The 25647-nt window shown below is 38.8% G+C and overlaps 1 protein-coding gene across 2 annotated transcripts in view; it reads left to right on the forward strand.

Annotated features, from left to right (window-relative positions):
* AKAP6 (A-kinase anchoring protein 6) overlaps positions 1 to 25647 on the forward strand; it is a 451051-nt gene that overhangs the window by 51082 nt on the left and 374322 nt on the right. The window lies entirely within an intron of this gene.

The raw sequence follows: 25647 nt of genomic DNA on the forward strand, positions 1-25647 counted from the left end.
CAAGTCCCCTGTTATCTGTATGTTTAACTCAACAATATGTTATAGATATCACTCTAAATCAGAGAATTTAGCTATTCACCACCTTTTAGGATGATTGCCCCATATTGTGTGGATTGATCTGAGAAATTACTGAATGTAAAACTCATTTCTTAAAAAGTCTCCTCATTCTCAGATGTGACATTAATGTATCACTGAAAATAAAATATGTGAGCATATATTAAAAATTTCATTTAGAAGTATGCTTTGTATTGAATATGTTAATTAAGATGCAAAAATAGATGGTTTTTCTGTACACTTCTTGATTTGTTACCTGTATGTGTTTGTTAATCTAGAAGAGTGGCCTAGAAATTAAACCTGTCACTGTGGCAGTGTTCAGAATTACATCCTAGAGTTTGAGATAACCTTTACCATGAGTCAAAACCAGAGTGTGAAAAGACTGGCAAAATACAAAAAAAATTACTATCTTTCATTCAGCTGTTTTTCCTCATTAAATAACTTTAGTACAAAGATAAAAATGAAATAAAATTATTAAGGGTAAGGTCTATTTATAGTTTCAAACAAATATAGGTGGAGAATAGACTCTCTGACATATGTTGTCTTATTTTCAGTTTACCTACAAAGTAGGTATCCAAAAAGCTTACTGTTTTAATAACATTTTAAACTACTTAAATATTGCTCTTTTTAAACTATCATTTGAAACTTAAAAACATTTTTTATTGGTTTCATAGAGGAAGGGAGAAGGAGAGAGAGAGAAATATCAGTGATGAGCAGGAATCATTGATCAGCTGTCTCCTGTGTGCCCTACACTGGGGATACAGCCTCCAATCTGGGCATGTGCCCTGATCAGGAATCAAACCATGATTTATTTACTGGTTCATAGATTGATGCTCAACCACTGAGCCACAACAACTCAGTCATGTGGGACTTTTATGGTGCCTTTTTAATTTCTGAACCAGATATATAAATTCTGTCATTATTATTATTAGAAATTATGTAAAAACAATAAAAATACCAGAAGGACATACAGAAAATGATAAAAAATTGATTTGTGTAAGTGATAGGATTTGGGGTAGTATTTCTCCCTCCCCCCATTTTATCCATTGTTTTTTAATGTAGTTATCACACTTTAAGACTAGGAAAGTGTTTTTTCTATATTAAAATCCAATGTATTAGCAAAATACTAGTAAATAAAATCTAACAATGTATGAAAGAAATATACATCATGACCAAATGGGATTTATTTTAGGTATGAAAGGCTGGTTCAGCATTAGTGGATCAATTAATTAATCCATCATATTTACAGGTTAAAGAAGAAAAATCACAAAATCATATTACTAGATACAAAAAGGTATTTGGCAAAATTCAACACTAATTCACACACACACACAAACACTCTCTCTCTCTCTCTCTCTCTCTCTCTCTCTCTCTCTCTCTCTCTCTCTCTCTTAGAAAACTAGGAATATATAGGAGCTTCCTCAATTTGATAAAGAACATCTGCAAAAAACCTATATCTGCAACATACTTAATGGTGATGAACTGGAAGTTTTCCTGATAAGATCAGGAAGAAAACAATGATGTCCTCTCTCACGACTCCTTGTCAACATTGTACTGAAAGTCCTAGCTAATGAATAAAACAAGAATAGGATATAAGAGATATGCTGCCCTGGCTGGTTGGTTCAGTTGGTTGGAGTATCATCCTGTACACCAAAATGGTTGTGGGTTTAATCCCTGATTAGGGTGCATATGATAAGCAATCTCTTTCTTTCTCTCTCTCTCTCTCTTTCTCTTCATCCACTTTTTTCTCTAAAATCAATAAACATATTCCCTGGTGGGGATTAAAAAAAGAGATATGCTGATTGGGAAGAAAGAAATAAAACTATCTTTGTTTATGATGACATTATTTATGTAGAAAATCTGAAATGAATTATTGGCTTTAATAAGTGGTTATAGCAAGGTTGCAGAATACAAGATTATTTAAGAGTCAATAATTTTCCTATAAATTAGTAATGAACAAGTGGAATTTTAAATTAAAAACATGGTACTGTTTATATTAAGCATTGCAAATATAAAATACTTGAATAGATAACAAAATATGTATATGACCTATAGGGAAAAAAGCACAAAACACTGATGAAAGAAACCAAAGAAGAATTCAATAAATGGAGGGGTATTCCATGTTCATAGTTAGGAAGACCCAATATTGTCAAGATGTTGGTTCTTCTCAACTTGATCTATAGATTCAATATAATCCCAGCAAGTTGTTTTGTAGATATTGGCAAACTGATTCTAAAGTTTATATATAGAGAAAAAAAGTCCTCAAACAATATCAAAGGAGAAAAGCAAAGTCAGAGGACTGACACTTCTAGTTCAAGAGTTATTATAACACTTTAGTAATCAAGACAGTGTGACAATTTGTGAAAGAATAGACAAATAGAATCAGTGGAAATGAATAAAAAATAGACCCAAAAATGTAGTCAACTGATCTTTGACAAAGGAGCAAATATGATATAGCGGAGTAAAAATAATTTCTTCAATAAATATTACTGAAAAAACAGACTGGAAGAAATATTTGCAAAACACATATCTAATAAAGGACTTATATCCAAAATATACAGAGACCTCTTAAAACTCAGCAATAAGAAAATGAACAACCCAATTAAAAAATAGACAAAATACTTAAACACACATGTCACCAAATAAGATATACAGATAAATCATATGTAACTATGGAATTGCAAAAAGCAACAACAATGAGATATAGCTATACATACTGTATATTAGAATGGCCAAAATCCAGAATACTGACAACACTAAATACTGGCGAGGATGTAGAGCAACAGAAACACTCATTCATTTTTGGTGGGAATGCAAAGTGGGGCACCTTGGGAGATAGTTTGGAAGTTTGTTACAAAACTAAATGTACTCTTAACATATGATCCAGCAAATTGCACTCCTTAGTGTTTACTCAAGTAAGCTGAAAACGTATGTCCATACAAAAACCTGCTCATGGATGAATATAATGGCTTTATTCATAACTGCCAAAGCTTGGAAGCAACAGAGATGTGCTTCAGTAGGTGAATGGATAAATAAACTGATACATCCAGGTGTACCAAAAAGAATTGAGCTATCAAACCATGAAAAGTCACAAGGAAACTTAAATTACAAAGTAAAAGAAGTGAATCTGAAAGGACTCATACTTTATGATTTCATATATATGACATTCTGGACAAGGCAAAATTATGGATACGGTAAAGGGATCAGTGGTTATCAAGGGTTAGGAGGGGGAGAGGAATATAGCTGTGGAGCATAGGAGATTTTTAGGGCAGTGAAACTATATGATAGATACTATAATGGTGGGTACATGACATTATACAGTTGTCAAAACCCAAAGAATGTACACATCAAGAGTGAACCCTAATGTAAATTATGGATGTTGAGTGATAATTATGGATGTTGAGTGCGCATATGTGGGGGCAGGTAGTACTCAGGAAATCTCGGTACCTTAGATCAATAAAGCTGTGAACCTAAAACTGCTCTAAAATAAAGTCTATTAAAAATTAATGCAACACTGCATACTTCATATTGTAAGGCCAAGTTAAGAGTCTTTGCTTAGTTTTTAGAAAGCAGAGGCCAGGGCAAGAATTCAGATGCTTTATTTGAAGATGCAAATCCAGATGGTGAGGATTGAGAGTACAAGGGAAATGAAGCAAGGAAAAATACCAAGATATGTGATGCAAAGCATTATTGTATTTGCTAGCACTTAACAATGAGAAACAGTTCACTCAGTAGGCAGGTGTCCTTGAAGACTCCTCTGGAAGAGCTGGAAAAAGGATCACTTTCAAGAATTCCACAGAATCGGAAAGTGCAGGAGCAGCCCAGTGCCAGTAGGACACTAACCAAGAGAAAGTAAAAGGGAGCTGGTTAAGGGAAAGGAAGACATGCAGACTTTGTGTTCCAGTGCATTAGGAAAGAAAGAGTGAGGCAAATGTAGGAAGACATGGCAGTAGCATCAAAAATCAGGAAGGGCTGACCAGTGTTGCTCAGTGGTTGGATATCGACCTATGAACCAGGAGGTCATGGTTCAATTCTTGGTCAGGGCACGTGCCCTGATTGTGGGCTTGATCCCCAGAAGGGGGTGCGCAGAAGGCAGCCAATCATTGATGTTTCTCTCTCTCTCTTTCCTTCTCCCTCTCATGAATCAATTTTTAAAAAAGAGTCAGAAGGGCAGTAGCCGACTGTGTTAAGATTCTGGATCTATGATAGAACAAGGACATTAATTTTAGAGTTAAACCTCGATCGAAATCCATGTTTCATAATGTAGTAGTTGTCATCTTGGGGGAAGTTAAATCACCTTTCTAAGCCATATTTTTCCCAACTCTGAAAATGAAATGAAATATCACTTCTATGGTATAGTTTTGAGAAATAAATGTATTAATTTAATGAAATTTGTGGCTCTCAATGAACATTTCTTTCCTTTATTCCAATTCTGTTATTTTAATTTTGTAAAAGCCTATAATGTCAGTTCTTCCAGATTGGGGCATTTGAGAGGGAAAGACTCATTGCTATTCCCCAACTTTATTGGGAAATGAGCCAATAAATTTAAATTTCCCATAGCATCATGTGCACTCAGCATGGTTAAAGGGGAAATCTCCTCATTTTTGCTATTTTTATAGAATTAAAAAAGATGAGCATGTCTTCTTTTGAAAAACAGGTAATTCATTCTCAGATTACTTTTTTTTAGGTCCACTTTTACAATCTCTGATGATATTTTAGCCTTTTATCAAAAAGATGATGTAATTAACTGAAGGTAAGGCCATGGGTAACATACTAGCTGAGTATGATTCAGTGCTATAGCTTTGGTGTTTTACTGCCCTTGGAAAGTGCCATGCAGTGTTATCATCAGTGAAGATGCTTTTCCTTACGCAATCGAGCATGAGGTTCAGGATTGTCAACGACAGATAATTTTATGAGGTAGCCATTTCCAACTGCTATGTAGTCTTAATTATGCATAAAATCTGTTTTCATTTATCCTTGATTTATATTTGCATTATATAGTATTTATTTTTTTAATTGATAATAGTTTTTCTTTTTTCATTACAGTTTCCATTCAATATTATTTTGTTTTAGTTTCAGGTGTATAGCATAGTGATTAGACAATAATATACTTTACAAAGTATTACTACTAATATTTCCAGTACCATATGCAGTTATTACAGTGCTAGAGGCCTGGTGCACAAATTTATTCATGGCCCACCCCAATGGGGGCCAATCGGGACTAGGTCGGAGAGGGAGAGGGGACATGGGAGGTTGACCACTGGCTCCACCCCCAATCAGGGTAGGAGGGCTAATTGGGGGCAGGGCCATCCAGGGGGAGGAGCCGCATGTAGTTTGCCAATGGAGTGGGGGGTCCGATTAGGGGACTTGCTGGCCGAGGGGAGGGGCTGTAGAAGGTTGGGGGGGGTGTTGATCAGGGCCCTAATTGGGCTGGTTGGCCGCCACAGTGCGCATCATAACTACTGGTCATTCCAGTCATTCTATCATTCTGGTCACTTGGGTTTATATACTACCCTGTTTCCCCAAAAATAAGACAGTGTCTTATATTAATTTTTTCTCCCAAAGTTGCACTAGGTCTTATTTTCAGGGGATATTTTATCTTTCCATGCGCTAGGTCTTATTTTTGGGGAAACACGGTAGTATATAGATTTCTCTATGCTATACTTTATATCCCTGTGGCTATTTTGCAGCTACCAATTTGTATCCTTTAATCTCTTTGCCTTTTCACCAAGCCCCTGACCAATTCCTCTCTGGCAAATCTGGCAACCATAGTCTTTTCTTTGTGTCTGTGAGTCAGTTTTGTTGGTTCTTCTTCTTCCTTAGATTCCCATTTATTTATTTTTATTTTTTTAAATATATTTTATTGATTTTTACAGAGAGGAAAGGAGAGGGATAAAGATTCAGGAACATAGATAAGAGAGAAACATTGATCAGCTGCCTCCTACACACCCCCTACTGGGTGCCCACAACCAAGGGACATGCTCTTGACCGTAATTGAACCTGGGACCTTTCAGTCCGCAGGCCAACACTCTATCCACTGAGCCAAACTGATTTAGACTAGATTCCCATTTATTTAGAAATCATATGTATTTTTCTTTTTCTGACTTTTTTCACTTAGCATGATACCCTCTACTTTCATCCATGCTGTTGCAAATGGTAAGATTTCATTCTTTTTTATGGCGAGTAGTATTCCATTGTGTAAATGTACCACAGCTTTATTTTTTAAATCCTCATTTGAGGATATTTTTCCCATTGCTTTTTAGAGAGTAGAAGGGAGGGAGGATGTGAGAAAGACAGGGAGGGAAGTAGGGAGGGAGGGGGAGAGAGAGAGAGAGAGAGAGAGAGAGAGAGAGAGAGAGAGAGAGATCAATGTGAGAGGAATACATTGACTATTTGCCTCCCACATGTGCCCGACCTGGGGCAAGGAGTGAACCTGCAACAGAGGTACATGCCCTGGATAGGGAATTGAACTTGTGACCCTTCAGTGCACAGGCCAACACTCTAACCACTGAAAAACACAGGCCAGGGCTGTTTTTGTTTTTTTTTTATCAGCTGTCTATTGATGGTCACTGTTTTGCTTCCAGATCTTGTAAATAACACTGCAGCGAACATAGGGTGTATATATATATTCTTTGAATTAGTGTCTTAATTTTCAATGGTTAGCTATTTTCTTTTCTTCACTTTTTAAAATTTGTTGCTCAGTATTTTGGTATTCATTAGGTTATTTATGTCTTTTCATTTTCGTGATAGAAGACTTTTAAGTACAAAAATGGCATCATCAAGAATATTGAACCTATGTTCTGCACAGAGACAGTATTACCCTGCCCTCAAGAGGGTAGAAATTGGTTCTTGAAGGATAAAAAAAATCCTGCTTTTAATATAGAGTGCACAGATATACATATAGTAGTTGTATAGTATATTTGTGATAGTAAAATTTTATGAGGGGTGATTACAAAAAAGAGTCCAAAATAACATCTGAAGAGTGTGGTGTGATAATGAAAAAAAGTTGGGAAACATTGTTGGTTCTTGTGGCTATTTTTCATTTTTTCCAGTGACAATCTATACTAATAAAAGGGTAATATGCTAATTAGGGCAGATGTCTTCCAGACGTCCTTCCAGACAAAGCCACAGCAGCTGCAAAGGCCAAGGGCCAGCAGTCATGGTGGCAGTGAGGGCCAAGGGCTGGTCCAGCACTGCAAGCCTTTTTGCAGAGGCTGTGGGAGAAGGCAGAGGGAGAGAGAGTGCCGTGGGAGAAGGCAGAATGGAGAAGGTGTCAATTAGGCAGTTAGGAGGATCAGGCCAGGAGGGGAGAGCAGTTAGGGGGATCAGGCCAGGAGGGGAGAGCAGTTAGGGGGATCAGGTTGGCAGGGGAGCAGTTAGGGGATTAGGCAGGCAGGCAGGTGAGTGGTTAAGAACCAGTGGTTTCAGATTGTGAGAGGGATCCTGGATTGGAGAGGGTACAGGCCGAGCTGAGCATCCCCCTTCCCCATGCATGAATTTTGGTGCACTAGGCCTCTGGTCTATATAGTCTATATATAAAAATACCTAAGTGACCAGAACAAGGAACAACCAGAATGACTGGCTGCTGTTATGCGCACTGGCCACCAGGGGGTAGACACTCAATATAGGAGCTACCCCCTGGTGGTCAGTGTGTTCCCACAGCCAACCTCCCATAGCCGGCCAACCTCCTGTGGTCCTCCTCCAACTGGCAGCCAGAAGGCCCCGATCGCCCCTGATTGCCAGCCAGGCCTAAGGACCCACCCATGCATAGATTCTGTGCACTTGGCCTCTAGTTAAGTTATATATTAAGAGGATCAGAGTTGGGGTCCATTGAGTGGTTGGAGTAAGTTTGGAGTTCATAATTATGCATTGTTTTACACTCCACCACAAATAAGTGCTTTCTCCTTTTAGCTTATTTCTTGAGTTCATAATATGTCATTAGTTTAAAAACAGAACAAAACATAAAAACTAAAATCATTGGTTAAGTAATACCAGTAACAAACACAAATTTTCCAGTGTCCTTAACCTTTCTATTGGATAGTACTCTCCCTTTTGAATTTCCAGGGCCCTTTTTACACCACTTTTCTGACAGATAGTTTGGCTTTATAGTCTTTTCCTTAGCTCTCGTTTACAGTAGTTTTTATTTTTCCAGTTGCTGAGTGTTCTAATCTATAGATACTGGCATGCAGAAGATGCTCAATAAATATTCATTAATACTTTATTAATTTATCAGATAGTTAAAATATAGTTTCAAAGAGAGATGCCAGAAATGATGAAGTTAATTTAAAACCTATATGGAATTTTTTTCTAGATGAGATACTTTATTGCAGATGAGTGAGGAGCTGTTTTATGCAATAAAAATAACTATGCCTGACAGGTTTAGGCATAATTATTTGTGCAATGGCTATTTTAAGAGACATTTTCCTCTAGGAACTATTAGTTCAACTACTCTAGAATTTGAACAAGCTGTCATATCATTTTCCTCCATTCTTCTGAAGAAAATGTCATCCTCACAACAAAAGACAAAAATGAATTATAATCTCTATGCGCTGATATAGTTGTTTCTCTGACATAATAAGAGAAAAAGGCAAAGTGTAAATGACTATCTGTAATATTGTACTTTTCATATAAAAAAGACAAGCAAATGGTAAAATATTTATTTGTGAGAAAAAAATTCTGATTGGATAAACCAGAAACAAATGAGATGGTTACATTTAGAGGGTGGGAGGGAAATGAGATGGTTACATATGTGTGTGGTTGGGGAGAGAATGGAAATGGAATAGAAGAAATAAAGGGGAGTGACTTTTCTCTGAATATGCCTTTCTTGTATAGTGCTGTCTTTTAGAACCATGTTAATGTTTCACTTACTCAAAAAATAAAAAATATCACCCAAAATGGAATACCAAAAGTAACAATTGAATGTATCTATTACACATGAATAACATAACCCAGATGAAGGAATAGGCCTGATTGGTCATCCCCTCCTTCCTGCCAGTAGTTGGTTCAGGAATGAATTTGTGTTGCAATTTGGACAAATGATAAGAGAGGGAAGATGTGCCGGAGACTTCTCTGAACATTTCCCCTCACTCTTTTGGGAGGTTTTCCAGAAGTGAGCTCTCTCTCTTCCACTAGAGGCCTTTTGTGCAGATGTGAGACTGAACTTCTGTTGCCCTCTCACCAGCAGCCTGAGGGTAAAGTTACCCCTCAGCTGAGGGCAGGATTAATAGGATTCTAGGGAATTCCAGCCGGGGCTGGCAGGTTAGGTCAACCACGGAACCTACTCTTATGCTAGTTTTCCAGTTACATGAGCCAATAAGTTTTCCCATTGTTTTAGCTAATTTGACAAGCGTCTGCTGTGACTTGCAGCCCAAAGTGTTATAACTCATTAACAAAACAACACAAAACTGCTTCAGTTTTGAATAGGAGGTAAGTGGAAACAATACAAGACAGATGGCAGGTGGGAGAGCTTTACAGAAGTAGATTTTAAGGCCAGTGCTTCTCAAACTCGAGCATATATTATAATGGCCTGAAGAACTTGTTAAAACAAATTGCTGAGCCTGAGTCCCAGATCTTAATCTATAGCTTCGGGAGACTTTTAGAATGTGCATTTCTAACAAGTGCCACAATGGTGCTGATGCTACTGGTCCAGGGACTACCTCTGGAAACCCACTACCTTAAACTTCCAGGTATTCTGCCTTTTCTGCCAGGCAGGCTGAGGGTGTTGGGCAGGGCCATGGTGCCAAGGAAGGACCTCTGGCTGTTCCTGGAGGAGCCATTGAGTACTTCAAAGCAGGTGGGGCAGGTAAACCACATAATAGGACAAGGTAGCAAAACCAAATAGGTAATTACAAAGTCATCACAGGGATGTAAAGTACAACATAGGGAATATAGTCAAAAATATTTGTAATCACTATGAGTGGGGCCAGGTGGGTACTTGAAATATCAGGGGAACCACTTTGTAAAGTATATGATTATCTAACCACTATACTGTACACCTGAAACTTATACAAAATAATATTGAATGTAAACTATAATTGAAAAAACTCACAATTTTGTTCTCAAATGAACCATATACTTGATGATGAGAGGGTTTATGACTTGAAATCTTTATTCCTCTTAGGACTGAACACACGCCTCTAAGAACACTATAGGCACTCATGAATACCTGATTAATTTACTGGGAGGGAAAAGTTATTTGCCAACTTCTTTGTGGTTAGATGTTTTAAGGTAAGGGTAGATACAATTCAAGGAAGGCTAAAACTGACTCAGGATGATGATTATGTAAATAAGAGCTCACCTAGTTGCTAAGAAACTTTGGCAACTTGTCCTTTAGGAAAATGGCTGCACTAAAGTTTCCTCTTTGAATCCTTTGGCTTCTGAATAGGAAAACTAATCACCCCTCATTTTCTACTTTTCATGCCAACCACAGAGTAAATCTCTGATACTGCTGCACTAATTGGGCAAAGTTGCTTTTGCCTTCAAGTACTTACTCCCTCTATAGACACATCAGCTCCCAATCTAATCTAATAATAGAGGAATATGCAAATTTGTCCATTACAATGTCACATCACGACCAGATCAGCATGCTACATCCCCACCCTCTGCTCAGGCATCTGCAAGGCCTGGGGAAGGGTATGATATGTTAGGAGGAGATAGGAAAGGAGAGGGAGAAGAAGGCAGGCCTGAATGCAGAGAGGTCGAGAGGAGAAACAGAAATACAGAAAGGGAACAAGAAAAAGATGCAGGAATGGAAAAGGGAAGGAAATTGCATGCAGAAGGGGATGGAGACCATGGGAAGCAGTGGGGAGTGGCAGAGCAGGTGTGCCTGGTAAGGGGTGGGGCACAGGCTGCACAGAGGGAGTGGAGAGCCCAGCCTAGATGTGGGAGGAGGGCAGTGGTGGCTGTTGGCAGGGAGGCGCCCACAGGTTCAGAATGGAGTGGAGATGGTCCGAGGCCTTCTGGGTGGAGGTGCTCCTGCTTCACAGCAGCAGTGCCTGGGCCACGCAGGCCTCGACCACTCTCGCTGGGCAGGGCATCCTGGGCAGGGTATGGGAGCAGGACAATGGGGGGGGGGATCGGGGAAGGGGAGGATTGGTGAATACCTAGCCGGGTATTACTCTCCTCTCCCCCACCCCCCACAATGGAAGCTTTAAGATGGGAAGGAGGGAAGGAGTTTATAAAGGAGTCAGTAGAGAACAGAGTTAAAGAAGAAAAGAGGATATGTAAGTGAACTGTAGGAGTTATAATGAAAATCAAGTATAGTTGTGAATTGGGGACAGATTTTTAAAAGTAGTAGTCAGAAAAGAAAAATGATAAAAGTGAATCATTAGGCAGGTAGATAGATATTAAAACAGTGGAAGTAAGTACAGAAGAATGTAGGTGAGAAAGAAAGAAGGAGGGAAGAAAAGTTTTAAAGGGGGAGCTGGTAGAGCTTAAAAGGAGAATGGGAAGAAGGAAGAAATGGGGGAGGGAACAAAGAAGGGAGTGAAGAAAAAATTAAGGTGGGAAGGAAGGAAAAGGGGAGGGAGGGCAGGGATAAAGATAAAGGAAAGAAGAAATATGGGGAGGGAGGGAGGGTAAGAGAAAGATGGGAAGAAGGATAATGAAACAGAAGTAGGAAATAAGGAGGAAAGAAGTTTATAAATGATGAGTCAGTAGGAAAAAGTGTTATATAAAGGAGAGAGAAAAATTGTGTGTCAGGAGAAGCCAGTAAAGAAGTCAAATACAATTGTGTGTGAAGGGGATAAGATTTAGAAAAATGTTAATAGGGGTGACCAGTCCAGCAGGGGGGGGCAGTTAGGGAGATCAGTTAGAAGCCAGAGGTCCCAGATTGCAAGAGGGATGTCCAGCTGGGATCAGGCCTAAACTGGCAGTTGGACATCCCCTGAGAGGTCCCAGATTGGAGAAGGTGTAGGTTGGGATGATGGACCCCCCCCCCCCCACACACACACACATGAATTTTGTGCACCGGGCCTCTAGTTTATAATAAAGGAGACCTTTGTGTTATTGGGAAGATTAACTTTCACTCTCTAAGAGAAGAGCACCTTCTTGCCTGTATGTAGCTTTCATTCAGACAAATGACAACTATTTCATAGATAAGGAAGGTAATTGCTGTTTGTACCAGCTCAGAAGTGCTTCCACACTTTTCTTCCCAAGCAGCAAATGGTGGTTCCAAATGCAGAGAGACTCTCTCTGACCCCTGACGGACGGAAGTTGGCAACTGGCCGATATGAGGACGTTCCCTGGCATGGAGTCACGGCTCCCTCCAAACCTCTGTTTACACCAGGTGTGTTTGTTCACCTTGAGGCAGGGTCAGGCAAGGGCACCTTGGCTTTAAGTCACCCTTTGCATTTCTTTTGGTGTCGGGTTTGGCCAAGTCGCTCACCCATGCTGGAAACACAGAGAGGAGCCCGAAGGAGCAGCCTTTCTCTTAACCAAGAAGGATTATTCAGAAACAACAAATATGACACAATCTCTGTGCTTTTCAGCCATCCACACGATGTATTCAGGCCTCTGCTAGTTTAAGCCAGCAGAAGAAGTGGGGCAGTCTCTGTCAATAAGTAAACTTATGATGATTATTAGACTGCAGGCCTTCACAGCGGCATTTCTCCAACATGAGAATTGCATTTTTGTTTTAAAGATTTTTTTTAAAATTGTTTTAAAGAGAGAAAAACATCAATGTGAGAGTGAAACATGGATTGGCTGCCTCTTGCACAGCCCATGCCTGGGATGGAGCCAATAACCCAGCCATGTGCCCTGACTAGTGATCAAACTGGCAACATTTGGGTTCACGGGATGACTCCCAACTGATTTAGTCACATCAGTCAGGATGGGAATTGAATTTTTATTTGGTGAAAAATGATGACACTCTGTACCTTGCATTTTTCCTTTTATATTTCTACAAGTTATTAGAAATAAACCTTCAAGGAAACACTCTTAGGGAGTCAGAGCAAAAAAGCTATAAGTATGATAGACAAGACTCAGATAATCAGAGGTTTGAGTTTAATATGGTAATTTCTGAAGTGTTGGCTTTTATTGTGAAATACTGTAAAATAGAAATATTTAGCTGAAAGGTGAAACTTGATAAAGAGCTTCTGCAGAGCATAACATTTCACAAAACCTTTTCATGAAATATTCCCTCCATACTCTCAAAAAATACCACCACCAGGTTTCTCTCTGTTACAGCAGGGGAGAGGGGCAAATCTCTCCATGGAGGGTTGGGGTGGACATTGGATGCCATTGAAAGCAGGGCATTTGGGAATTCCCTGCTTAGACACACAAATTAGAAAATGCTTTATGTAGCAGTTGTATTAATCTTGTATTTCCCTAGCTTCTCTGACAACTTTCGTTCCAGCCCACGTTGATTTCTCATTGAGGTCATACATTTCTTGTCGAGAAAGATAGAAGTTTAAGTGTTTCCTTCTGTATGTCTTTTTAAAATCTGCATGGTTTTCTAATAGTATTTTGTTTCTTTCTCATATTTTAAATTCCTTTTTTTTTTTTATTAAAAAAAAAATAAAGCCAGCTCTCCTGATCATTCTTGTTGGATAAAGTTCATATTTGTCATGGCTGCTGACTTTGGACATGATGAGACATGCTCCTTCAGGATTTGTGATTTAGAGTGTAAAGTCTTGTTATCCATGAGAAGCCTGTGTTGCCTGAGTGGAGGATGTGTCTTTACAAAGAGGCTTTCTGTTTTCTTCAGCCAGGACCTCAGGGGTAGTGACAATCTGGGAACCAATTTTTATGTTAATTTCTTTGTTTGGAATTTACCTGCCCTTGCAGGCGGTATAAATCCATATCTCAAATCCACATGAGTCATTGGTTACAAATGATCAGGGGAGATACTTTCCCCTTAGAGTTCTGCCATAGAGAATGTTCCTTGTTGCCTCCCACTGTGTGTAGAATTTTTTTCTAGTTCACCTGTGATCAGAGAGTGTAGCCTTTCTAGGGTCCTGCCTGGCTCAACATAAAAAATCTCAGTTCTGTTGTCCGAGTTTGTGGCTCTCCTCTATGTCATTTACATACAAGCCCTTTTGTTGTTCAGAATGGCAATACTAACCACCAGCGTATCAGAAACCTGAGTAGCAGTTTTTTTAGATTTCTCTGTTTTGGGTCCATAGGGGTTTCACTGTCATCCCTGAAAGAAAAAAAGTCTCGTGTGTTTTGGGGCTATCTCTTGAAATCTGGTTAATTCCAGACTCTAAGAAGCCATTAAGAATCCTCAGGTAATCTCAGAACCTGGGAATTCCTTAGGATTCCAGAACAAAGACAGACTGTGGACTTGAGGCTATTTTTCTGGTTAATTTTCATTTAAATGTGAATACCAAGGAGTGTAGAGCCTTCATAGAATATAGAGATATGGGGAGCCAATGGCATAATAGAATGAAAACTAGATTTAGAATCAGAACATCTAAGTTCAAACTTTTACTTTGCTATGTATTGTAAAATTGGATGAGTTAACTGAAATAGTCTGAGCTTCCATTTCCTCATCTGTAAAACGGAGACAGTAATATTTCAGAGTTGCTATGAAAAGTTAAAGGGTATAGTGAAGGTTAAAAAAAAATGTTGGAACAGGATAAACATTAAAAAATGCTAGTGAATATAACTGCTGGTCACCTTAATAGTTGTTGTCTGCCTCAATTGCTGATTCCTTGACCAGTGTCCTGGTCACTGTGGTTGCAAATCTAACACCCATTCCACTCCAAGTCCACAGCAGTGGCTCACAAACTTAAGTGCATCCAAATCACATGGAATTCTTGTTAAAACACAAGTTACTATGAACATAGGAGTGCATATATTCTTTCTGATTAGGGTTTCAGGGTTATTAGGATACTAGAGGCCCGATGCACGAAATTTGTACAAATGTAGGTCCTTGCAGCCCTGGCTGCCTCAGTCCTTGCAGCCCCTGCTACCTCATGGCTCCCCCCCCCCCCCCCCCCCCCCCCCGCCCTGCACCTCCAACATGGCCCTGCTCCCCACTCACTGGCTGTTCTGGAAGGTTGTTCCACCATCTGGTCTAATTAGCATATTAACTCTTTATTTACCAGTATATAGGATATTCCTGGAAATTAGATCACTAAATCAAAAGGCAGTTTCATTTTTGATTTTTTTGAGGAAACTCCATACTGTTTTCCATAATGGCTGTACCAGTCTGCATTCCCACCAGCAGTGTGTACTAGGGCACCCTTTTCTCCACATTCTCTCCAGCATTTGTCAATTGTTGATTTGTTGATACTGGCCATTCTGGCATGTGTGAGGTGCTAATCACATTGTTGTTTTAATTTGCATCTTTCTGATGATCAGTGACTTTGATCATTTTTTTTTTCCCCCCCATATGTCTCTTGGCCATCTGTGTGTCCTCTTTGGAGAAGTGTCTGTTTAGATCCTTGGCCCATTTTTAAATTGGATTGTAACAGTCCAAGTGTCCATCAGAAGATGAGTAGATAAAAAAGATGTAGTAGCCCTAGCCTGTTTGGCTCAGTTGATAGAGTGTCAGCCTGCAGACCAAAGGTCCGGGTTTGATTCTGGTCAAAGACACGTAGCTTGTTACAAGTTTCTTCCCGGTCCGGGCCCTGGTCAGGGCTCATGCAGGAGACAATGAATTGATGTGCTTCTCTCACATTGATGTTTCTCTCTGTCTTTCCCTCTGTCTTCTCCTTGCTCTAAAATCATGGAAAAATATCCTTGGGTGAGGATTAAAAAAAAAAAAAGAAAATAATTTTTAAAAACCTTTGGTACATTTACACCATGGAATACCATGCAGCTGTAGAAAAGAAGAGTCTCTTACCCTTTGAGACAGCATGGAAGGATCTGGAGAATATTTTGCTAAGCAAAATAAGCCAGTCAGTGAATGACAAGTATCACATCATCTCACTTTTATGTGGAATATAATGAACAAAATAAGCTGATGAACAAAATAGAGCCAGAGATATCAAAGCGTGGAACAGACTAACAGGTCTCAGAGGGAAAAGGGGAGGGTGAGCAAAAAGAGATTAACCAAAGAACTTACATAAATAGCCCATGAATATAGACAATAGTGTGGTGAAAGCCTGGGGGGGGGGGGGTAGGAAAGGAGTAGAAGGAGTCAATGGGGGGGGGGGGTAGGCACATTGTAATACTTTCAACAATAAAGATAAAAAATAAATAAATAACCAACCAACTCTGGAGATTCTGATCAGTAAGTCTGAAACTGGTCCCAATAGTCTGCATTGTCCCCAAGTACTGCTGATAATCTAGGGGCCACACTTTGACAAGCATTTATGATAATCCTATTCTTCCCATTGGTGATTGGTTTAGAAAGGGGCATGTGATCTAAATCTGCCAGAAAAGGTGTAAGAGGAAGTGTGCTGAGAGCTTCCAGGAAAGGTTACCTCAGTCCTGAGGAAGAAGCAGGAAAAGCTGGTCCTGTTTTTCTTCTGGACATGGTGTCAGGACATGATGCCTTAGAACTGCCATAGCATCTTATCTTCATGCTGAGGATGAAGCTGGTCTAAGGTAGAGAGCAGAGCCAAGAGAATCCCAGGCAGCAGAACTGCAGTCCTACAGGCCCCTGTGACTATGTATCGATACTATCCTTTTTACTTATGTGAGCGATTGTGTAAGCAAAAAATTTAACACAAATTTTAAATACAGTTTGAGTGAGAGTTTTCTGGTTTACAGCCTTAGATATTCTAAGTGATGAAGCCATTGTATTGATATGTTAAATCTTATTCTCTGCAACCCTAAGCTATAGAGTGGGAAAGTATCTGAGTTCATTTAAAATCGTGCTTCGATTTCTTTTTTAAAAACTAGTAATTTTCTTTGATACTTTCTTCTCCATTTACCACCCCTACCTACTCCCACATCTCACCCAATCCTCTGGGGATATGCTATAACTGTCACATTTGAAAGGAGGCAACTGCTCTAAGCTTGCATCTCATTTACAAATGTGGGGCTGCAGAATGCATTTCCAGTTGAATGCATGATTACAGTTTTACTGGCTGTCTTCTTCCTCTTATATTCTTCTGTTTCTATGCATTGTTATTTTCTTGCAACCACAGCTAATTTGTATCTTAATCTGTCTTCTTTCAGACTTTAATTTCAAATTCTAGAATTTCCCAATTAGGTCAACATTAATTCTACTATAATTTCAAACATACCCAGTCCTTCTGTGTTGAATTTTTGCTGGAAAGAACTACAGCAACAATTAGGGCTGCATGATGCAAATTCCTGAGTCCAAAATCGTGACTAAGATTGCTAAATAAATAAATAAGTACATAAATAAGGAGCTCTCTAGAGAGCTGAGCCAGCTCAGCACCTCCACATGGAGTCTGAGGAAGGGGGAAGTGATTCCCCCCACCCCCTTTTTTAATCTTAGTTTGTACAGCTTCTTTATTCAAAACATCAAGGACTGTTGACAGTTGAATAAAAAGAGTAGAGGCTCATGGGATTGCTAATGAGATACAGAATGACCTTGGAATCAAGATAAATTTCTGTCTGTTGGCTCCCCTGACCATGGGGAAATGAGTTAAGAGCCTCAAGCCAATTTCTACTGACAGGTATCCTTATCATGGTTAGCAGTGCAGCACATGTTCTAGCTGGCTTCTGAGAGGGAAGGCCAAGGGCCTCCAGTTGTGTCCTCCTATCAGAGAGCAGGGCTAAAGTGAGCAGATTGGTACTGATGTAGCATGAAGCACACTATCTGGTAGGAAAATAAGGTTCTCAGTAATTATAGCTAACATTTATCACAAAATTAAAAATTTCAGCCCACAAATTCGGGCAAGTACTAAAATGAAGAATTTTTTTCTTTCTTACATGGAAATATATAATTGATAAGACAACATAGTAGGCTTAAAGCTTTACAGTCATAACTCAGGCATACAGAAAGGATTGTTTATATTTCTATTACTGAACTTAGCTCAAGCCCCTATTTGCCCAGTCGGCTGAGAAGTGTTACTCTTACCACAACATAAAAAATTCTATTATTTCCTGATATCAAATGCATTTTTTCACTCCCTCTCCAATCCCAATCATTTTTCTAGATCAGATCATATTCCAAGTATTCTTATGACGTCTTGCCTGACTATTCAAGCTAGAAGTAATATTTTTTCCCCTCTGAGTCCCTGGAGATGTTAACGACCCTTTTCTTATCTTGTTCTGTCTTATTTTGCAAACTTAACTATGCAGCCCTTGGAAAGCAGGATTATAGAATATCTTTTCTTATATTCTTCATACAGGATTTAACACATTGTGCTTTTGCATGTAGTGGTAATTCAATAAATAGAAGATCACTGGTTGATTCTTTTCTTTTCTTTTTCTTTCTTTTTTTTTTTTAAATAAAGTATATAGCACTGTAGACTCAGAAATAATCTAAGAAGAGAAATTTCTCTCATAGAACCTAAGAGTAGGCATCAGGGCTTTTGCAAACTCCCTGAATTGAATGCAAAGTAAACATTTTTTGGGAAGAAGGACCATAGCTGTCACAAAGGAGCTCTTGGTTACTTCCTAAATGGTAAGAATTACTGAACAAATTATTCATTTTCTTTTCTTCCTGACAAAACTAGGTCATAACACCATGTCCATGTTCTTCCAAATGGTTTGGTAGTGAGAGTTCTCTTGGGAAACTCAGTTCCCAATTTTAGTTGTTCCTGAAAGAGAAGCTGAGATTACATGGAATTCATGTACTGTGCTAAACTGATTGTATTTTTTAATTACACACTATTAAAAGGACTGTGTCTCCAAGTTCCAATAAAGATGGTGTATCTTGGTGATTAGATGTGTGTGTTCGAAGCCAGATGACCTGCACTTTAATCACAGCTCTGTCACTTACTAGTATTAACCTAAAAATATAAATCCAAAATGAAAGGCAACAAACATTTTTTTTTTTTAGATAAAAAATAATTGTAATCCTGCAATTAGATTCAGGCACAAAACCAAATTATGAGATTAAGGCAAGGGATTTTATGAGAAAGGGAAGGGAAATCATTGAATGAATAGAAGGAAGGAATTTATATTAGTGTTAATCAGTTACCTTTAAGCTATATATGGCTAGTTAATGATTCTAAAGACTGTCCATAATCATCAGTTCAGGTGGTCAGTATGTCTGCTTTCTGTTAGCTTTATAAACAACTATTTTAATGAAAAGGTTTGTTTGGTCTAGTCCAAATGTTATTTTGCCGAGTTCAAACATTACAAAGTTTCAAGGGGTAAGATGTGCAATGCAGTTCCTCTGGAACAGCTGACCTAACTCTGTTTTAAAATGGCTCCACCATTGTCAACTTTTCACACTAACTGTCTGATGTTCAACAAATTACTCAAAATCTCTGAGTCTATTTCTTCACCTGTAAACAGGAATAATAATAGTGAGTAATTTTTGGGATTTCTCAGAGGCTTAAATGAATTAATGCATGTAAAGCACTTAAAATTGTGCTGTGCAAACATTAATTAGGAGGAGAGCAAAGATGGCGGTGTAGGTAAGTGCAGTATTTGCCTTCTCACACAACCACATTAAAGTCACAACTATATTATCATTCAGAACTGCCTAAAATCTGGCTGAATGGAAGTCCTACAATTAGAGAATTAAAGAAGATACCATATTAAAAGTTGACATTAGTGGAGCCATTTTAAAATAGAGGTAGGTCAGCTGTTCCAGAGGAACTGCCTTGCACGTCTTACCCTTTGAAACTTTGTAATGTTTGAACTCGGCAAAATAACTTTTGGATTAGACCAAACCAACCTTTTCATAAAAATAGTAGGAGGGGCAGAAACCTATGTGCGGCATTTTTGTTTTTTTAAATCAGGAGGTATATCTTGGCTACGGAGGTCCCCTGTGAGGAACAAGGAGTCCCAGGCCCACACCAGACCCCTCAGCACAGGGATCCAATGACAGAAAGAGAAGTCTCTATAACTTTGGGCTATAAAAACCAGCAAGGATTGTAGCTGAGTGACATGGAGGGTTGCTGGAGTCCCAGGCAACAGACTTACTCAGACTTACTCCCTCTGAGCTCCAGCGCTGGGACAGCAGCTTGAAAGGATCCAGAGACATATAATGGGGATGTCTGGAAGCTTTCTCCCAGACAAAAGTGCTGGCAGAGGTCATTGTTTCTATGCTGAGACTTTCCCACCACTGTGCTGATAAGTAGTTGCCATATCTGAGTCTTCATCAACCTGGCTCACGTTTGCTCTGCTCTGATAATTCCCTGAAACCATGCCCCACCCAGTTTGCAGTGCTACCCAAATTGTTTGCAGTGGCTTTTCCATATCAATGCTCTGTCCTGCCTCAGGCTTCAGATTTTCCTAAAATATCTCAAACATGCAGTAGTTGGCCTCAGCATGCCCCATACCTCTTAATAAGTGGCCCCAGGCTCAGCAGCCTTCCAAGGTTCACAGATTGGCCTCTCCTGGGCACCTCCAAACCCAACATAAGTAACAGCCACCTTCAGATTGCTCTGTAGTTTGTGCCAGGTAGCCCTAGGCAGGTCATGAGGAGTAACTTCATTAATACCTCCCAGGAGGTCCCAGAGCCAGTGTACCTGGTGGTCAGCTTCAGACCACACCAGATTACAACTTTACTAAATCCATGAGTGACACTCTGAAGGGGAAGACCTGGTGAGCAACTAAGCCCCACTGAAGTAAGTCCTGCTCCAAAGGGGTGTCTCCTGCACAGCAGCTCTTCTGCTGTAGTCACAGATTGTTTGCATAGTCAATTGGCCTGGGAGTCAGCCTCTCTCAGGGATGCCAATAGCAATCAAGGCTCATCTACAATAGGCTAATGTACTAGTACACAGTCCACATAGAGGCACACCTAGAGTTCCCAGCTCAGTGACTGGGGAGGCTGAGCCACTAGGTCCTACAGTACACCTACTACACAAGGCCACTTTACCAATTCCAACAGACATAGCAGCTCTACCTAATACATTGAAACAAAGTGAAACAGACAAAATGTGGAGACAAAGGAACATGTTGCAAATGAAAGAACAGGGAAAAAATCTCCAGAAAAAGAATTACCGTATTTTTTGGACCATAAGACGCTCCGGACCATAAGACACACCAGTTTTTAGAGAAGGGAAATGAAGAAAAAAAGATTCTGAAACAAATAGTGTCCTAAAATATTTTATGTGCATTAAAACCCAACATCACAGTCATAAACACATGTAATCAACCCTGTAAAGTAAACAGCAGCATTTAGAACCATTTTAGAGCTGGGCAAGCACACAGAGACCACAAAGAGCCGGGCAAGTAAAAAACCTTTTTTTTTTTAAAGTATATGTGTAGGCTATATTTGGACCATAAGATGCAGGGACTTTTCCCCCCCACTTCTGGGGGAAAAAAAGTGCATCTTATGGTCCAAAAAATACGGTAAATGAATTGGAAACTAGAAAGCAGGAGGAGAGTCTGAGGGAGCTTTGGGACAGCATACAATGAAGTAACATATGTATAATAGGGGTGTCAGAAGGATAAGAAGAGGAGCAAGGATTAGAAAACCTATTTAAAGAAATGACAGAAAACTTCCCTGGTTTGGGGAAGAAAAAAAAAATCACACAAGCACAGAGAGTCCCAAACAATATGAACCCAAAAGATCCATGTCATAATTACAGTGGCAATGACAAAGAGAGAATCTTAAAAGCTGCAAGAGAGAGACAGAGAGTTACCTACAAAGGATCTCCCATCAGATTATCAAATTATTTCTCAACAGAAACACATCATGACAGAAGGGAATAAAATGAAATATACAAAGTGAGGCAAAGCAAGGGACTGGATCCAAGAATACTTTATTCAGCAAGGCTACCATTGAAATGGAAACTATCAAACTACCAGATACAGAGTTCAAAACAATGGTTATGGGGACGCTCAAGGATCTGAGTGAGAACTTCAAATAACCTAGTGAGAACATAAAAAAAGACCAATCAGAAATAAAGGATACACTAATTGAAATGAAGAATAATTTACAGGGAATCAGCAGTAGAGTAGAAGATGCCAAGAATCAAATAAGCAATTTGGAATAGGAGGGAGCAAAACACACCAAACAGAACAGCAAAAAAAAAATCCAAAAATATGAAGATAGTGTAAGGATTCTCTGGGACAACTTCATATGTACCAATATTTGCATCATGGGATTGCTGGAAGAAGAGAGGGAACAAGAAATTGAAACCTATTAGAAATATAATGACAGAAAACTTCCCAAACCTGGTGAAAGAAATAGGCGTCCAAAATTAGGAAGCATGGAGAGCCCCAAACAAGATGACCCAAAGAGGCCCACACCAAGACACATAATAATTAAAATGCCAAAGGTTAAAGACAGAGAACCTTAAAAGCAGCAAGAGAAAAGCAGTTAGTTATCTACAAGAAAGCTTCCATATGACTCTCAGCTAATTTATCAACAGAAATTTTACAGGCCAGAAGGGAGTGGTAAGAAATATTCAAAGTGATAAAAAGCAAGGATCTATAACCAAGATTACTCTATCCATCAAAGCTGTCATTGAGAATTGAAGGTCAGATAAAGAGCTTCACAGACAAGAAAAAGCTAAAGGAGTTCATCACCACCAAAGCTGTATTTCCTGAAATTTAAAGGCAATTCTTTAAGAAGAATAAAAAAAAGATAAAAATATGAACAATAAAAATGGTAATAAATACATATCAAAAATTGAATCTAGCCGAGACCGGTTTGGCTCAATGGATAGAGCGTCGGCTTGGGGACTGAAAGGTCCCGGGTTCGATTCCGGTCAAGGGCATGTACCTTGGTTGCTGGCATATCCCCAGTAGGGGGTGTGCAAGAGGCAGCTGATCGATGACTCTTTCTCATCGATGTTTCTAACTCTCTATCTCTCTCCCTTCCTCTCTGTACAAAATCAATAAAATATATTTAAAAAAAAAAAAAAAATTGAATCTAAAAATCAAAATAAATAAATAAGAAACTTAATGAACAAAATAAAGTGATGAATAAAATAGACCCAGAGGCATGAAACATGGAACAGACTGATGAATCTCAGAGTCTTATTCTCTCTCAGGGAGAGTGAGATTAACCAGAGAACTTATATGCATATATGCATTACTCATGAACACAGACAATAGGGTGGTGACGGTCTAAGTCAGGGAAGGTTCTGGGTGTAGGGGAGAAATGGGGAGAAAATAAGAGGGACATCTGTAATATTCTCAACAATGAACATTAAAAAAAATAAATAAAATAATGCCTTACACATATCATAAGCACAATGTGTTAGCTATTATTGTTTTTGTTGTTAAACTCTACCTCTTACTTTCACTCATTCATATTAGTCATATGAATGTATCCTCATTGGCCCTTTTCACCACCATATTCTTTCCTGGGTAATTACATTATGGTCAGATCAGAGTGATTAATTGATTGGCAGAAATTATTCAGTTTTACTCTCTATTAGGTACTAGAGGCCCATTGCAGGAAGATTCCTGCAAGAACAGGGCTTCTGGTGGGCTTCCCTCCAGCCACTGCCACTGCCACTGCGCTTTCCCTGCCGCCTCTGCCCCCCATCACCACCCCCCTCTTTTTCTCCTGCCCACCCCGCCAGCTCTTTCCCTCCTGCAGCTGCCTTGCTTTCTGCTTTCTCTCCCTCTTCCTTCTATGCTGTCTTCAGTCTTCACTCCTCCCTCAGCATATGCAAATTAACTGCCATCTTTGTTGAGTTAATTTGCATACCCACTCTGATTGGCTGTGGGTGTAGCAAAGGTACAGTCAATTAGCATTTTTCTCTTTTATTAGAGTAGATAATTCTGTGTTCTTACTTGAGTTTACTTGGTACTCTGAGTTAAAGTTTAAACACTATGGGACTATTTCAATTGTTTTAGAAGAGCAGAGAATTAAAATCTTGAATTTCAATGAATATGCCTTTTTTTACCTAGAAAATATTTTTTGAAAAGTATTAACAAAAATATTCCTTATTCTAAGAAAAAGTTAGTAGATTCTTTTAAGTTGTTGCTGTTAACTTAGAAGGACGGAATGAATTGCAGAGGATGTGAACAGATTAAAAGCAGTACTGCCTGGAACTAATTTTTCCCATTGGCTTTATGATTAGCCCTTTTAAAATGATGAAAATATTTGATTAATCTCAGAATGTATAAATTTAATTTGCAGAGATTATATGACCTGTGAGTATTTAGTTACCACTTTTGAGATAAGAAGAAAAATAATGAAGGATTTTTTTGTGGAGGGAAGGATTGTGCCAAATGAGCAATTTGTCCATTAGTATTTTTATGAGGTGACTGGCACACATTTGAGAAGGCTCGTAATGTGTTGAAACTGTGCTGCAGAGATTCTTCAGCTAAGTGCACATGCTGTGATATACTGAATTCTGAATCTGCAATTACAATTAATACCAACTACGCCATTCCAAGGGGCCTAAGAATCCATGGAGTTAGAATATATATTTAAGAAAGAGAACAGTTTTCCATTTGAGACTAGGATAATGAAGAGTTGGATAAAAATTGGAGTTATAAGGAAATAAGAATACAACTTAGCAGAAAATAGTTTATACATACAAATGGGTAATTTTCAGAGAGTTTAAATAAAGTTAAATTTATATAGATGTTGGCAGAGTATAGACAAATGACAATAATAGTGCAATAATCTTAGTCTCCTAAGGGAAAGGATGGTGCCTGTCCATCCTGGGTCTGAACTTGTGAGAGGAGCTACCAATAGTCATAATCCAGGAACTTGAGAGCAAGTGAGAAAATGTTGAGAATCAGCTGTGCTGAGAGAGTCTCTACTAGGAACTCTGAACACTAGCTAAAGTTAAAGGATGGTGGGAATGTAAACTGGTTCAGCCATTATGGAAAACAGTATATATATATTCCTAAAAAAAAAATCCCACAAAAACTTAAAATAGAATTACCAGATGATCAGGCAATCCCATTTTATGTATATATTCAAAGGAGCTCACATCACTATCCTATAGAGATATCTGCACTCCCCCCCCCCCCCCATGTTCATTGCATCATTATTCACAATAGCAATGATATGGAAACAATCTAAATGTCTGTCTAAAGATGAAAGGATAAAAAAATATAGCATATCAGAATGGAATATCATGTAATAGAATATATTTAGCCATAAGAAAGGAAATCTTATCATTTGTGACAATATGGATGATCCTGGAGGACATTATGCTAAGTGAAATAAGCTAGACAAAGGCAAATATTATTTGATATCATTTATATGTGATAGCTAAAAAACCTAAATCAGCAAAAAAGAACAGAACAGTTTCTAAGGGCGGAGAGGTGGGGGAAACAGGGAGATATTAGTCAGAGGGTACAAAGTTTCAGCTGTGCAAGATGAATACATCTTTAAGATCTAATGGACAACATGATGACTATAGTTAATAATACCATATTAAGATCTATTCTCTTAATGGGACATATGTACTTAAAAGTTGGTAAGAGAATAGATCCTAAGTGTTCTCACCACATACACAAACAAAAGGAAACTATATGAGGTGATAGATTAATTAGCTGACTAGAAGAATCACTTCACAATGTATATGTAAATGAAAACATCAGGTCCTGATATGCACCTTAAATATATACAGTGTTTATTCTTGCATCTTAAATATATAAAATGCTTATTTGTAGGCCTTAAATATA

The sequence above is a fragment of the Pipistrellus kuhlii genome, unplaced genomic scaffold (assembly GCF_014108245.1).
Source record: "Pipistrellus kuhlii isolate mPipKuh1 unplaced genomic scaffold, mPipKuh1.p scaffold_m20_p_1, whole genome shotgun sequence".
Classification (NCBI taxonomy): Eukaryota; Metazoa; Chordata; class Mammalia; order Chiroptera; family Vespertilionidae; genus Pipistrellus; species Pipistrellus kuhlii.